The following is a 15,915-nucleotide window of genomic DNA, read 5'->3' on the forward strand; positions in this document are numbered from 1 at the left end:
TCCATGCATCTTAACAATACTCATGAGTAAAAAATGGAAATCTTATGTCTTCTTTTATAGGATTTATTATTCTTTTGTTTTCCTTACCAAGGAATTCATCACTTAAAAAAAAAATTGTATATATTTTTTTTAATATTTAAAATATACATGGAAATTTTATTTTGAAAAAAAAGGAGTGAAATTGTAATTTTTATTAAGATATATGGTTTTATTAATGGGATTAAGGTTGGTTGTTAAAGGAAAGCATATGATTCCTTTACCTTAGCTTCAACATTGATGATATGAGATATCAATGTTCCTATAAATATTATCTAATCTAGAATTTCATTGTAGATATGGAGGAAGACCAAAACATTCTTTTTCTTAGTCAAAAATTCATGACAAGTTTAAAATGTATATCGAAATTTTATTTTGAAAAAAATGAGTGAAATTGTAATTTTTATTAAGATATATGGTTTTATTAATGGGTTAAGGTTGGTTGTTAATTGAAAGCATATGATTCTTTTACCTTAGTTTCAACATTGATGATATGAGATATCAACATTGCTATAAATATTATCTAATCTAAAATTGCATTGTAGATATGGAGGAAGACCAAAAAAATATTTTACTTAGTTAAAAATTCATCTTTATCATGAGAAAGAAAATCAATAATATAAAATCCAAAGTTATTTGGTAAGAGTGCAAATCTGTTCCATTATGAATTACCAACCAATTCTTTCAAAGAAGAGAGTATAATTTCTCTTAAATAACAACAAAAATTCGAGTACATCCATAAAAAATTAGTCAATTATAACTATATTAATTACTAATTAAATATAATAAATTTTATATAAAGATTAAAAAATCAAAAAATTAATCACTAAATTATAATAAATTTTAGGGCATTTAAAAATAAAAATGGGAAATAAAATATTAATAATATAATAATTTATTGACTTGTGTTCCTATATTGAAAAAAATTAAGTAGAGGGTTAAGATATAATTTCCAATGAATATTATTTATTGTCGTCCAGAATGAAGAGTTCCAATTTATTTCAAACCCTAATTTTTTATGTGTCGCCTTTGGAAAATCTAGTAGACAATTTAGAAAATTTAATATATGCCTGTTTATTTCATTACTCCATCCTAACATTCTACCCTCCTTTAGATTCACCAAACATTGCTCCTATACATGACTTCAAGAAATGGGGACAATAGTTATGCCCACAACTCAACTTGGAAAGTATAGTTTTTCAAGGTTGTTAAACTTGTTGTTTTCCTAATTAATAGAAACATTCCCCATTCAAGACCTTGACCTCATATCAGTCACAATCTTAGGTTGTGCCAATGAAATGAACCTTATCTTAGAAGTCAATTTCATGTTGAAAACACTCAAAGGTATGTGCATTGAGAAATGTTTCACACTTCCTCAGCTCCTCATCTTCTTCAATGATTTACATTTGAATGATTTTAATGACTTTTTCATGTTGTTAAATAAACATAAATTGGACTACTATGTGATGGAAGTGCCTCGGTCATTCTACAACATGTTATTTCCTCACATAAGCATTCATATCTATGATTCTATTATGGAACCACATTTCCTTTATAAGGTAAATTAACAACTCTATTTGTGCAATGTTTTCTATCTAATAATAATGAACTTTTATTCTAAATTCGTTCCTTGTAGTTGTAGGTTATTGCCATTGTGGAGCAAGAGGGTTCATCTACATACAACAAGGGAAAAGTGTGTATTAATTGGAATAATGCAGAAATAACAAAAGCATATACAAAGAAATTGTAGAAGGATCCATGCTAATTCTTTGGTGCTTGACCTCATGAAATGGCAAGTGGTGGCATTGTGTTTTTATGTGCAATAGGTCAGCCCAACTCATTGTTGGTGCATCACCAACTGAGTGTATAGGGTGAATATTGTGGTTCTAACTTAAAACAAGCCTAGGAAGACCTTATCTCTAAGGTAACTATTCAAATACTTTTACCCTCATCTAAACTATCTCTATTGTAGTTTGAAAATGTAAAAGAAGTGAGATAATCCATTTAAGTGTCATTTTCCTTTAAGATCAGTGGAGTGGAGGTCCACAACGAACTATGTTTCATGTGCGAACAATATTTCAAGAATTGGGTCTACAATGCCCATACTTAGAAGTAAGGCTTTTGTGAGTATTACATTCACGATTGTTAGTACAGAAGTTTTATTCTAGAAGTTGTTGTTTCTGATGTGTATGAGTTGTACTTATGTCATTTCCATGTCATAGATCCACCTTCTTCTGATCTTACCTTCTTGAAGTTGGTGATATATTCCTATATATGTAATCTCTTATGTGATCAATATACAATGGATTGTGATTTGTTTGTAACAATGTCTACTCTCCCATTTTATAAGTTGGCCTTAGAGCTCATTTCAGCCTCGTTACCTCACAGGAGGGCTCAGGGAGATGAGAGAGATGTGAAGTTTATGGTATGAGATTTTGTTGTGTGGAGTGTTTGTGTGAGTAAATTTTAGCTTTCTTTGTAGATTTGTTCAAGACATGTTTGAGCCAGAATGGATGTTAGGCTCATTTACCTCGACATTGAAATTCAAGCATATGAAAACATCAGTAACTTAGTTGATTGCCGGAAAGGTAATTTTTATGATGTGATGGATTTCTTCTATGAGAAGATGTGGAGCCACAAAAGCAATGCGAGATTGATTATTGTGAGTGTCTGCAATAAAAAATAGTGATGTCATCATAGGTCTCTCAATCATAATTCACCTAGTATTTATTTCAAATCTTATGGAAGATGGGAGCAATATAATGAAGAAAATTAAGGGAACTCAAAAATGAATGGATCATGATCACTTTAAAGAACGGTGCTTGATTTTGGTAGCTATTCTACTTAATTTCACCATAGATCAACCAAGATCCATATTAAAATTAAAATTCCTTTTTTCATCCTTGTGAGAATTTTTTTTTTAGCAATTGTAGGAGAGTAGATATGTGTGGTGAGATCCCATACTTGTTGAAGCATCATGTTGAGACATTATTAGTATTTGAATGAAGAGGACTATTCTGACTTGGAGAGAAAAACCAACTGCGTGTGGAGTCATGGAATATTTCTATTGAAGTATTAGTAGACAAGAAATGGAGGCAATTTAGTACATTGTGGATAGGAATATACTTTCTATGCTACCTATTATCAATTTTCAAATTAGCACCATGGATTTTGTGGTAGTATCATGTTTATATGATTATTTATGTTGGTTTGTAAAATTATATAAAGAACCAATCATTAGAAAAACAACATGATTTGGGATGGGTGACCTCCTTGGAAGTCCTGGTTACCGGATGCAAGCCCTGAAAGTGATTATTGGTGCTATGTGATTCATTTCACTAGTTTCAATCCCACTTCTTCACCCCTATGAGCATCACCCAATGGAATGAGTGCTAAGTGGACTATTCAAAATCATGAGAAATGAGTAAGTTACGACTACCTCTCATGGAAATGGTCGCAGATGAATGACTTACATAATGCATTTGAATCCCAAAAAATGATATCTAATATAATGCACTACGAAAGACCCTCAATACTTAAATACAAAAGAGTGAAGGGAGCTCTACTTTAATGGTTCATGATACACAATACTTGCTAAGATTTTTAAAATGGGGTAGCAAGCTAAGTGGGCTTGATTGTGGGAAAAAATCCAACCATAGGTGATTTGGGATCGGTGACCTCCTGGGAAGTCTTGGTTACTGAGTGCAAGCCCCAGAAGTGATGATTGATGTTATGTGATTCATTTCACTAGTTTCAATGCCTCTTCTTCACCCCTGTGAGCATCAAACGATGCAATGAGTGTTAAGTGGACTATTAAAAAATCATGAGAAATTATTCATTTATGACTACCTATCATGGAAATGGTCATAAATGAATGACTTACATAACGCAGTTGAATCCCAAAAAATGATATCTGACATGGCTTAAATTAGTGGTTATAGACGTTATTTGGGCTAAAATAATAGATCACTCTTTTGGTTATGTTTATTGTTTGTTAGAAGATGATGTGACTCATCATGCTCCGAGAACATAAATTACAGGTTATTCTTATGAATTTCCAAGTTAACTGCTGAAGACATTCAATATCTAGACTTACATTCTACATAACTGGTGAAAATAGTGGAAGGTCACGTATTCAATAGATGGTGGAAATTCCATAGAATGATTTAGTATAAAAATTATTCTTTGAGAGGTCAAGAAGCATCAATTCTACAAGTTTGCCAATTATGGTTGGAAGCATTTATATCTTGAATCGATCAAGTGGTAGGATTAAAAGTGTGGTGGAGGAAAGAGTAAAATCTGTAATATTTTAGAGTGGGTGTAATTGTTGATGAAGACCAACAACACAAAGATCAATATTGTAATTTGTGAATTTTTTATTTTTTAAGATATAAGCATCAAGGAAGGAACTTGTAAGTAATGCTTACATGTGTATTACAATTGTGATTGTGTGTCCTGAAGTGCTATTCTAGAATCTATTGTTTCCTATGTATATGAGTTGTAGTTGCTTCATGTCTACTTCATACATCCACCTTCTTTAGATCTTATATTCTAGGAGTTGGTGATATGTTCCTACATATCTAATGTCTTATGTTATCAATAAACAATGGAGTGTGATTTGTGTGTAACAATGTCTACTCTATCATTTTTTAAGTGAGTTTTGGGTATAAGGAATCAAATCTTGTAAGAAGCTTTGTAGGAAGTCTCATTAGAAGGTCAGATCATAGAAAGTTGAGGCATTATTTTAGAGAATAGAGACGAGATCAGGTGTGTTCTTGGAAAAAAATATTATTTATCCCTCATGATATGTCACTTGTATTATTTTTATTTTTGTCAAGAAACAACATAAGACAACTATAGCTTTAATTTATTCTATGTACATTTTCTAATCCATTATTATCGGAAACAATAATGGCAACATTGTATTTATGTCAAAGAAATATTACACATACTCGTGCAATTAATTAATATTTCAATTTCACATATAATTCTATTTGACATTATGATTTGAGATTTCATTTTTGGAAAATTTTGAATTGAAGTTACAGACACCAATTTTTTAACGTTCTAATGTTCCAAAACTGTTCATTATTAGAATGGTGAATTATATTATACAATTATGCACTAATACCTAAATTCCATAATGTTTAAATTAATATTGATATTGAGGCTAACAAGAAAGTTAATATTAATATTAAGGTTAACATTAACATTGATATTAACATCATTATTAAGGTTAATATTTGTAAAATTAATATTAAGGTTAATATTAACAGTAATATTAAGGTTCATGCTAATATTATTATTAATTTTAACACTAATATTAACATTAAGATTAATGTCTTACCTTAATATTAATATTTAATCCTAATAACGTTAATGTGGGTATTGATAATATTGGTAATATTAATAATACATTTATGTACACATAATAACATAGTAACAATAACTTAATGTACATATTAAGGTATCAAGCTATATATTAAGATATTAATAATACATTACCACATATTAATCATGATTAAATTGACCAACCATAATCATTATGACATCATGTTCAACCATGATTAATGAAAATGATTATGTTCACATGTTGTTGGGTTATTTAGTTTCTCTTTAAAAAGACCAACGTACCTTTAAACATTAAATTTTCAACTCGAATTTTGTCTATTTATTTAAAAATTGTCCACACTCTATGTGCAAAGAATAGTGTTTATGTACCCTAGTCTGTCTAGTCCTATTGAAAGGTAAATGCATGAAAACAAAAACAATTAGAATTTCTTAAAAGAAAAACTTTACACACAACTTCATAAACTCAAACAATCAAAAATCTCATTCAAGGTAATTGAAACATTAACCCTTCTAAAAACAAGTTTTTAACCACATGTTGTTTCCTAGGAAACTATAGCTAAAGGAAAGAAACAACGCGCTTTACTAGAAAGAAATATGCTGAAAGAAATATCACACCTTGCTCTTAACAATTATTTATCAATCATATAAGATGATAGAATGAATAAAACTTTAGAAAATAAAGTACCAAAAATCTAATTCTAATGATATTTACTCAAAATGTTGTAGCAACTAGCGCTGTAATGAAGAATTTAGTAATCAATGATCAATTTTGGAGGAAAATCAAATAATTGTAGAACAAGAATGAGAGATGTAAAAGGTAAATTTAATGATACAAAGAGGGCAGTAGTCACTCCAGGATTGGGACGACGATCATTGTGATACAACTACCTTAGAGTGAAATAAATGGAATAATTAAAGCTAGAACATGTAAGTCTCCATTATATTAATCAACAACAATAGTACAATGTCTGTCAAACCTTCAGAGCATAAGCATGAGAGTAAAATTAATTTATTTATTTTTACCGAGGTTTTATTCCTCACTTTTATAATTACAACCAAGTCTATAATTAAAAATAAAGGAGCAATCTTGAGAATCTCTTAAGTTCCCTCGGAATAGATGGAAAAAATCTCGTTCACAGTTGGATTTTCCATGATTATTGTTAAATCTCACTTATCTAGGTCAGAAGTAACCCGAGTAGCTCTGCGTAACTCACTCTTGTGTAGCTATCCAGTGAACAACATTTTCTTGTCAAAATCCTTATCAGATATCATTCCAAATTATAAGCATAACTCATCTTTTCATGGTTAAATAAATTCGTTTAGAGAATATAATGATGAAATGATTTATTAATGGCTTTCTAAAGTTCACAACACACAAATTACCATATTATATACATAAAAGACTTAGAAAACTAATGAAATGATGAGGAAATAGAACAAGAAAATGTGTCCATTGTGGAGACGAACATCTCCCCAGTGCTTACCTATTTTCATGACCTTATGCAAACAAATATTTAAATTGGAGAGTAGTTAAAGAGTAAGTTGGGTGAGAATCCTCTCCATCATGTCCAAAACCGTTCCTGCTTCAGAGTTCCTAGAGAGTGACATACTTACCTGCTTCAGTTAATTCATAATTGGCCTTACAATAATTTTGAGGGCACCAAATTATTGGGTATCTATATCTACATCCTATCCATTTAGGGCCCTCTTCTAATACCATGTGGGTGTAATCCTCTTCCCTATCCATTGCAACTTTAAATTTTCGATGATTGAAGGGCTCCCTATTTTTATTTCCATGGTTGAGGCCTTCCACCTCTATTTGGCCCTCTGCAGAGCCTCAAAATTAATATCCAATAGATATTCTAACCATGACTTCAATACATCATTATGAATGGGTTCTAAAGCTTTGACAACCCCAGACTTCTCCATGAATCTCTTGTGGTGGATGAGTGTGCATAAAGGACTTCATGGTTCTCCTATGACACAAAGGTCGAGGCCAACTTCTCGTCTTTGGAACACGCTATAAGCTTTGACCCATTTAATCATATTTTTAGAAAAGTATATGAAAGCTTGAAATTGTACATCCTCTATGAAAGCGGTAGGGTTCTCATCTCCTTGATCTTCCAGAAAGAAATTATGCATGTATAACTCAGAGAAAATACCTTGTGTTATCATATTTTTTATGAAAGGAGTCAATAAACTTTGAAACGTTACTAAATTCATAAGGTTGCCCAAACCGGATAACCTTGACCTTGAGCAATAAGTATTGCTCCAAAAAAAATAAAGCGTAGTTCCTAGCTGGGGACCTGCATGCCAAGGCGTCTGAGTATAAAGAACATGCCTCCTTTATTTGTTAGATATTTCTAGTTTTTTTTCCAGAGTTTTAATCTTCCCCTTTGCTACTCGCAAATTGACATACATTTCATCTTTTGTGACTTTTATTTCCTTAAATTTTTGCAACAAATCATGATGTTCTTTTTGCGGAACTACCTCCCTTTGATATCATGTTATGGTCTATCATTGTTCTTCCATTTTTCTATTCAAGACTTGGATTGTAGCTTCCATAATTAGAGGAGTACGTGCATGGACATGATCAGTCTATATTCCTCTTGTAGTAGAAGTTGGCATCCCTATCTGAGTTCCAAATTCAGTAGTAGACTTTTTGACTCAGTCTGAGTCCCTACAGTAGAAGAAACAACAAGCTTTCCAATATCAGTTTGGGTCCCATTTTCTTGAACTTCCTGCTTTGTTTCTTTCCTTTTCTCGAACTACCTCTGAATTTTACTATTTCCCAACTCATTTTGAGGTGTCAGACCCTTCTCTTTAATTTCTTATTTTCTTTCTTTATCCACTCCATCTATTTACTATTCTTTTCATCTCGTTTGTCTCTTAATCCACTATTAAACCTTTTTGTAAAATTTCTGGCTAAGGTAACCATAGGAGAGGGAACAGGAACAATGGTTGTTGGTTTTGAAGTCACCATTTCCTCAACGGGATCAATTATATCCTCAGTTATGGATTCAACAAGGTTTCTACCATCCTGGGGTCCCTTGGGAAGTCATTGGATTTTTTATCCATATTTCCCTAGGAGACTGTACCTCTTTAGAAGGGGATGGTTCCCAAATCATTGCAAAGGAGTCAAAAGAGAGTTCTTTAACACTTTCAGGCTCTGCTTAAGGTTCCAAAATAACAATAGTGATAGAATCAGGAGGAGAGGTTGGAGATATAGGTGATGTCATTTGTTCAGGAGAATCCTTTGAACATCTTATAGTAGCATCAAGGTCCATTGAATTAAAAAAGTTTTCCAATCCCTCTAAGACTTGGGCTACCTTCATTCCATGTTCATGAGGAGGGTCTTCCTCATGAGTTTTAGGGTCACTATATTCCAACAACTATTCTACATGATTTATGGAGCCTCAGGTTTTAGCCAACCTGGTTTACCTTCTCCTTTTTTTGGGTAAGGAGGTAAAGAGAGAGGCCATCCTCTTTTCTCTGCTATTGAATTGTTGGGAAGAGGGGTCTTTGGAGTCCCTTCCAGTGTGATATTCTCAATTTCTTTAGCTTCTCCTAACTTCTTATCATCAACTAGAATATTCTCAGGTTCTTCGTTGGGTGCCTCATCTCTTGGAAAAGTATCTGGAATTCCCAAGAATTCCTCCCAATTTAACTATGATTGGTTAGAGTTTTTGACAATTATTGATTTTATCAGTCCTTGGTGGCTCACCACTGAAGGCTAATCCTTGGACCTTTTAAGTTTCACAACGGTTTCATGCAAAAGTGAACTTAGAAAATAGCGTAGTTTCAAGGTTACATTTTGTGATAGTGTCACCAACAAAATTAGGTGTCGTCCTCTCACCACATCGTAGCGTCCATCGCATGTGATATATATTTGGACCGCTCCTGCTAGTTCCTTCCATGGTTCTGACAATGAAATAGGGTTGTACCCCTTCAATTTCCTTACCAATTCTTCCCCATAATTTACAAACACAGATGATGCACTTTGTAATGGAGTGTGCATCTTGAAACATTTCTCACCTTCCAAAGGTATGCCTATTACTTCAACTATTACTTCTCTATTCACCTGAATTTTCCTGTTTTCATTCCATCATTCATATTCCTTATGAACTCTAAGGCCACTTCACCGTCAAAAGCTTGCGAGCAGAGGAAATATTCTATCCATCCCACCTGCTCCAAAATTATTCATGCCTATTTTGAAACCTGCAATTTTATAGGTTCACTGCATATTCAGTGACCACACATTTTTGCTTTTTCTGAAAGGAGCAATCTTGGAAACATACTAGAAATAACAAGCTTACCAAATCGAGGGTTGGAAACACTATGTAGTAGTAAAAACATCAAATAACTATAACATACAATGATTGTTGCATCATTTACAAATATATGTTATATTTTTAATGTTTTCACCCCCCGAGGTAATTAAAGGTTGTCCTTGACCATTAATTATAAATAATTCAATAGATAATTGACATGACTTATGTAGATAGGAACACATTAATTGAGCACGGTAGATTAACTGCCAAGGAAAGAGAAACAATGGTGAGACATGCAACTCATTTATTGGAGGGATTGATCATGGATTTTGCTAATGAAATAAGATATTTACGACACCCAAGGTATTAAAATCCATCACAAAAAGGCATGTGGAAAAGACCTTTAGGCTCCGATCATGGGTAAAATGGATTTTCATTGAAATATTTCCTTTAAAGGAAAAAGGTAAAAGAAATTTAAAGTAGATGTAATAATTCCCTAAGAGTTACATTCCTAACATGTAGAATAAGAAGTAATTATTGATACACATTCATTGTTACCACCTTCCAAGGGAAGGAAATAAACCCCTATAGTAATTTAGTGATTTTCCTTTGTTATTGTTAAAGGAAAACAAAATGGCTATATTTTAATGGAAATTTGAAATGTACTTTGATACCAATAGAATTTCTCTACTGCCAGCAAGTGTCTATAGCCCTGACAAGGTTTCCTTTTAACCTATTGATACACCACTATCCCATTTCACTTTTAAAAAGATTCACAACTTTTTCATTATTAATTAATTATTGAAAAAAGTTCATTGCTCTGGCATGGTAACCGGCTGATAAAAATTCCATTCACTAGAGATAATGAGACAAACAAGTGGGATCATGATGAGACCTCTTGTCCTGCGATATGATGATCAGAGGCCATTATCCTGACTTAGTGAATAGGTCGGCTCATGATGAGACCTCCTAGCCTTTGTCCATTCTATTTTTTATTGTCTTATTATGATAACATATTAGTGAATGGGGTGGCTTATCAACTCCTTAAGAGTCAGGGATGGTGTAAAAGGCATCACAATGATTACCTTTATAGATTGCCATTTTTCTACCCAAAATTTATTTTTAAGGAGATCAAAGAATTACAGGTGAGTTTTGAGCATAAAGAAAAATTCTTCCAATGGTATTTTGAAGAAGTGTAGGATAAATATCTTTATAAACTAACAATATCAGGATTGTTTGAGAGGTTTGGGAATTTTTCGATGTCTACCTTAATTTTTTCTTATAATAATTTTTCTAATAGAAATAATTCGAGAAGGTTATTAATTTTACCATGATTCCACGGAACTAAAGAGAACAACAATCATGACCAAGGAAACAACCACTATAGCAAAAAGAATAGTAACCGTGACTCAGGAAACAACGACTACGACTAAGCGAACAATAGATCTGACAAAGCAGCAATGGCCAAGATTAAGGGAACAACAATTGTGACAAGGGAACAACAACTGTGACAAGGGAATAATGGTTGTGACGAGGGGAACAACAACTATGACTGAGGGAACAATGGCTATGACTAAGGGAAAAACAACTATGACATAAGGGAACAACAAATACGACCAGGGGAACAGTAATTGTGACATAAGGGAACAACAATTGTGACCTAAGTGAATAACAATTGCTACCTAAGGGAACAACATTCTATTGACATTATGATACAAGTTTTTTCCTTGATGGCAACTCACTCACAGGTCAACTCAGATTTGATAAAATGAAACTCACAGTGTAACAGGTCAACTTATAGGTAGCAGGGCATTGGTATAGAAGAATAGGAAGTTGGAACAAAGGTCTACTGATCAGATTCAAGAAGTTCAAGAAAAAGTATGTTTTTAGATAGTTTAAGTTGTATACCGAGGTTCAGTTTGACAGAGCGGCATATACACGCAGGTTCACAGGAAAAAAGTGTGTATACGTATGCATGCACTTTCACAAGAGGAAAAGCACATGTGTGTTGGAAAACCTATAAAATTCAAAAGTAAAGAATACCAAGGGTCAATGACATGGTATTAGCCCACAATTTTGAGCGAAGTAATGACTATTTGATCCCGTCCAAGAATACCACGGGCTCTAGGTTTTGTTTTCGTCCGAGGTATTAAGGAAGAAACTATATGAGGAGAAGATCAAAAGGCCAAGGGTGCAAGTGAAAGGGTTTCTCAGGAATACTTATATCTGAAGTATATTTTATGTTGTGGGAGCTATGATTGTGACATGATCTGAAAATTTTTTTGCACCTTGAATTCAATGTTGGATCAGGACCATGAGACTTGAAATGACTAATCATTGAATGATCTAATATTGATTGGGCTATATCTGATTGCTTACATAGGTTTTATTCTTTAAATGTCATGATCTGGGTATGTCTAAAGTCTAGAATAGCAGTGAAGTTGTGAGTTAATATCTGCAGATATATACACCGGTTTGCCTTGGTAGAGTTGCATATACACGCAAGTTCGACTCTTCCAAGTAGGGCATGAAAAGGAAAAGCCTATTCTTTGGAAATGACTGATCTATCTGATAAGTGCTACTATTTTACTATTGTCTGTCAATGAAGTCTTCTTAGATATGAATATAAAACTGAATGCATAAGGAGTTTTGTGTCTGATTGATTGATTGTTTAATTGAGAAGGGTTATCTCTGCTACTGACTATCTAGAGCTCTGTAAATTGATAGTAGATGTTCAGAATATTTTTGGTTGGTACAGACTTGATTCAAAAGTTTTATGTTTCAGTAGTTTTGAAGGTATACGTAGGTTTGGTTAAAGGAAGTAGCATATACACATAGGTTGAGTTCAGTAAAGTAGCGTATACATTTTGATGTATGATTTTTGAGGTTGTAGCTAGTTCTGAATGATGATGCAAGTTTCTGGGTTCAGTACATTGTTCTGGTGACAATAATCTCACTATTTAGATTAGCTAAATGTTGGTTGATAAAATTTGAGTTTCAAAGTTTTGATGGGAAACGAGACCTTCATATTGTATTGTTGTGTACCAGGAGCATCTAGTCTGAAAATTAACGAAACGTGGTCTTTGGAAGAAGAGAGAAGGTCGTAGCCTTTTGTAGGCTGCTGCCTATGTACTAGTAAACACATGGGCTAGTACTAGTAAACACATGGGCGGACCTACCTATGGTTTTGTGCATGTTTTTCGCACATGGTTTTGGATGCGATGGTTTTCGGTCCATGGTTTTGGACTCGATGGTTTTCAGTCCATGGTATTGGATGCTTCGGCATGTATAAGTATGTATTGTAACATTGAAAGGAACATAATAAAAAATCAAGCTGGTAGCCCCGATTTTGGGATCTAGGGGAAAATCTCTGTGTATATGTGTTTTATGTGTTATGCTCTGGCATTGTTTATTTTTGTTGTGTGTGGAGCATGATTGTTCAAAGGACTTTGTTTTAGCCGGATGTATACCCCAGGAAGTTTGTACACCCCTCCACGCGGGGGGTACGGGGGGGACTTGTCCCCCCCGCGGGGGTCCGGGGGGGCCCATTCCCCCTGGCTTGGGGGTCCGGGGGCCAACGGTCCCCCGGCGGGGGCTCGGGGGCAGTGCCCCCGAAGCTAAAAACAGCTGTAAAATTGCCTTGTAAAAGTATAGTAATTTCTAGTCAATAAGGGCCGTTCATTAGGCAGATGATCTGACGGTAGAAGTTATGTTTAGTTTAAGGTTTTTTTCCCTAGAAGGCAACCCCTCTCTTTGTATGAGGGTATTGTATTGTATTTGAGGCTGTGTGATAGATGTGTATTCTGTGTGAGCAAGAAACAGAGAGGTGAGACTGTGAGAGAAAACAGAGGATATTACAGCGGATTTGCTGTAGGTTGTGTCTCTTCATTTTGTTGGATAATAGAAAGGAAGGACTGGCTATTCGAGGTGGACATAGCCCAAACTGGGTGAACCACGTATATCTGTGTCTCTTGTTTTGTGCATTTTCTGTGTTTATATTTCTGCAATATTTTATGTGTTCCATTGCTCCGTAATATATAATTTTCTAACAAATAGTATCAGAGCCAAGTTCTATTTGGCTGATAAACTCGCAGGAAAGCAAGGTTCTTTGTTTGAGTGGGAGCAATGGCGGAAGATGGTAAGTTTAGGGTCGAGAAATTTAACGGCCAAAACTTCTTGTTGTGGAAGATGTAGATGGAATATTATATGTATCAAAAATATTTATACCTACCATTGGACGGAAAAACAAAGATGTCGACGGGTATGAAAGACAAAGAATGGAACCTTCTCGATAGAAAGGCACTCATAACAATACGATTGTGCATTGCTGCATCAGTCTCCTTCAACATTTCGAAGGAAACCATGACAGAGGGTTTGATGAAGACGTTGTCGAAACTATATGAAAAACCCTCGGCCTCAAACAAGGTATTTCTTATGAAACGGTTATTTAATATGAATATGTCGGAAGGTGGATCTGTTGCAAACAATTTAAATGATTTTAATACAGTTACAAGTCAGTTAAGTTCTATAGGGGTAAACTTTGATGATGAAGTTAGAGCTCTGTTATTCTTGTGCTCATTACCAGAAAGTTGGAATGGTTTGGTAATGGCCATTAGTAACTCCGTTTCTGGATCTAATACTTTAAAGTTGGATGATGTTTTCGGTGCTATCCTTAGTGAGGAAATGTGACGGAAAAGCTCCGGTGAGACATCAGGAAATGCTTTTAGTGCAGAGTCTAGAGGAAGAAAAATGGAAAGAGGAAAGAGCTCAGGATATCGCAGTAAATCAAGGAAAGGCAGATCCAAGTCCAGATCGGGGATAGCGTGCTAGAAATGTGGAAAGAAAGGACACCTAAAGAAAGACTGTAGATCTCGGAAGGGAAAAGAAGGAGATGTACAGCAAGAAAACAATCATGAAGCAAATGTGACAGATGAGGTGTTACAAGATGCATTGATTCTTTCTTTCGAAAATATTACTGATTCCTGGGTGGTAGGTTCAGGGGCTTCATTCCATGCCACACCTGATAAGAAATACTTTCATGAATATGTTCAAGGAGATTTTGGACAAGTTCGTCTAGGTGTTGATAAACCCTGTAAAATCATTGGAATGGGTAAGGTTCTTGTAAAACAGCAGAATGGAAACCAATGGCTATTAAAGGAGGTAAGGCATGTTCCAGATCTAAAGAAAAATCTGATTTCAACAGGGCAGTTAGGCGGTGAAGGTTGTGTGACAACTTTCACAGATAAAGCTTGGAAGGTCACCAAAGGAGCCCTGGTAATAGCAAAAGGCAAAAAGGTTGGTACATTGTATTTATGCAATGGTATTTCTAACTCTGTTAATGCTTTAACTTCCAAAGGAGCAGATGCAGCATTATGGAATCATAGGCTCGGACACATGAGTGAAAAGGGGATGAAGATTATTCACTCAGGGAATTTGTTGCCGAGTTTGACGAATGTTGATTTGGACTTCTGTGAGAACTGCATTTATGGAAAACAGAAGAGAGTCAGATTTCTCAGAGTTGGGAAAGAAAAGAAGAACGAAAAATTAGAGCTTGTGCATACAGACGTATGGGGACCTGCTCAGGTATCATCTCTTGGTGGCTCTCGTTATTATGTTACCTTTATTCATGATGCAACTAGAAAAACTTGGATTTATTGTATTAAGAATAAATCTGATGTATTTGATACTTTCAAGAAATGGAAAGCTTTGGTTGAGATTGAGACAGTAAGAAATTGAAGTGTCTTAGATTAGACAATGGAGGTGAATATTGCAGCGAAGAGTTTGACAAGTACTGTTCAGAACATGGAATTCGCAGAGAGAAGACACTTCCAAGAACACCACAAGAAAATGGTGTGTCAGAAAGGATGAACAGAACAATCGTGGAGCGTGCAAGGTGCATGAGATTTCATGCAGGATTGCCTTTACAGTTTTGGGCAGATGTTGTAGATAATGCTGTTTATCTAATAAACAGAGGGCCTTCGAGTTCCTTGGATGGTGGTGTTCCGAAGGAAGCATGGACAGGTAAAAAGGTAAACTACTCTTTTTTAAAGCCTTTTGGCTGTGAGGCTTTTGTCCATATTGATAAATAAAATAGAAGAAAGCTTGAGGCAAAGTCAAAGAAATGTACTTTTATTGGATATGGTGTTAATGATTTTGGTTATCTCTTATATGATTATGAAAATCACAAAATCATTAGGAGAAGAGATGTAATATTCAATGAAAAGGTCTTGTATAAGAATCAGTTGCGGGAAAAGAA

The sequence above is a fragment of the Pinus tabuliformis genome, chromosome 3_2, assembly GCF_031772625.1.
Source record: "Pinus tabuliformis cultivar Carrire ecotype Pingquan chromosome 3_2, CPIR1, whole genome shotgun sequence".
NCBI lineage: Eukaryota > Viridiplantae > Streptophyta > Pinopsida > Pinales > Pinaceae > Pinus > Pinus tabuliformis.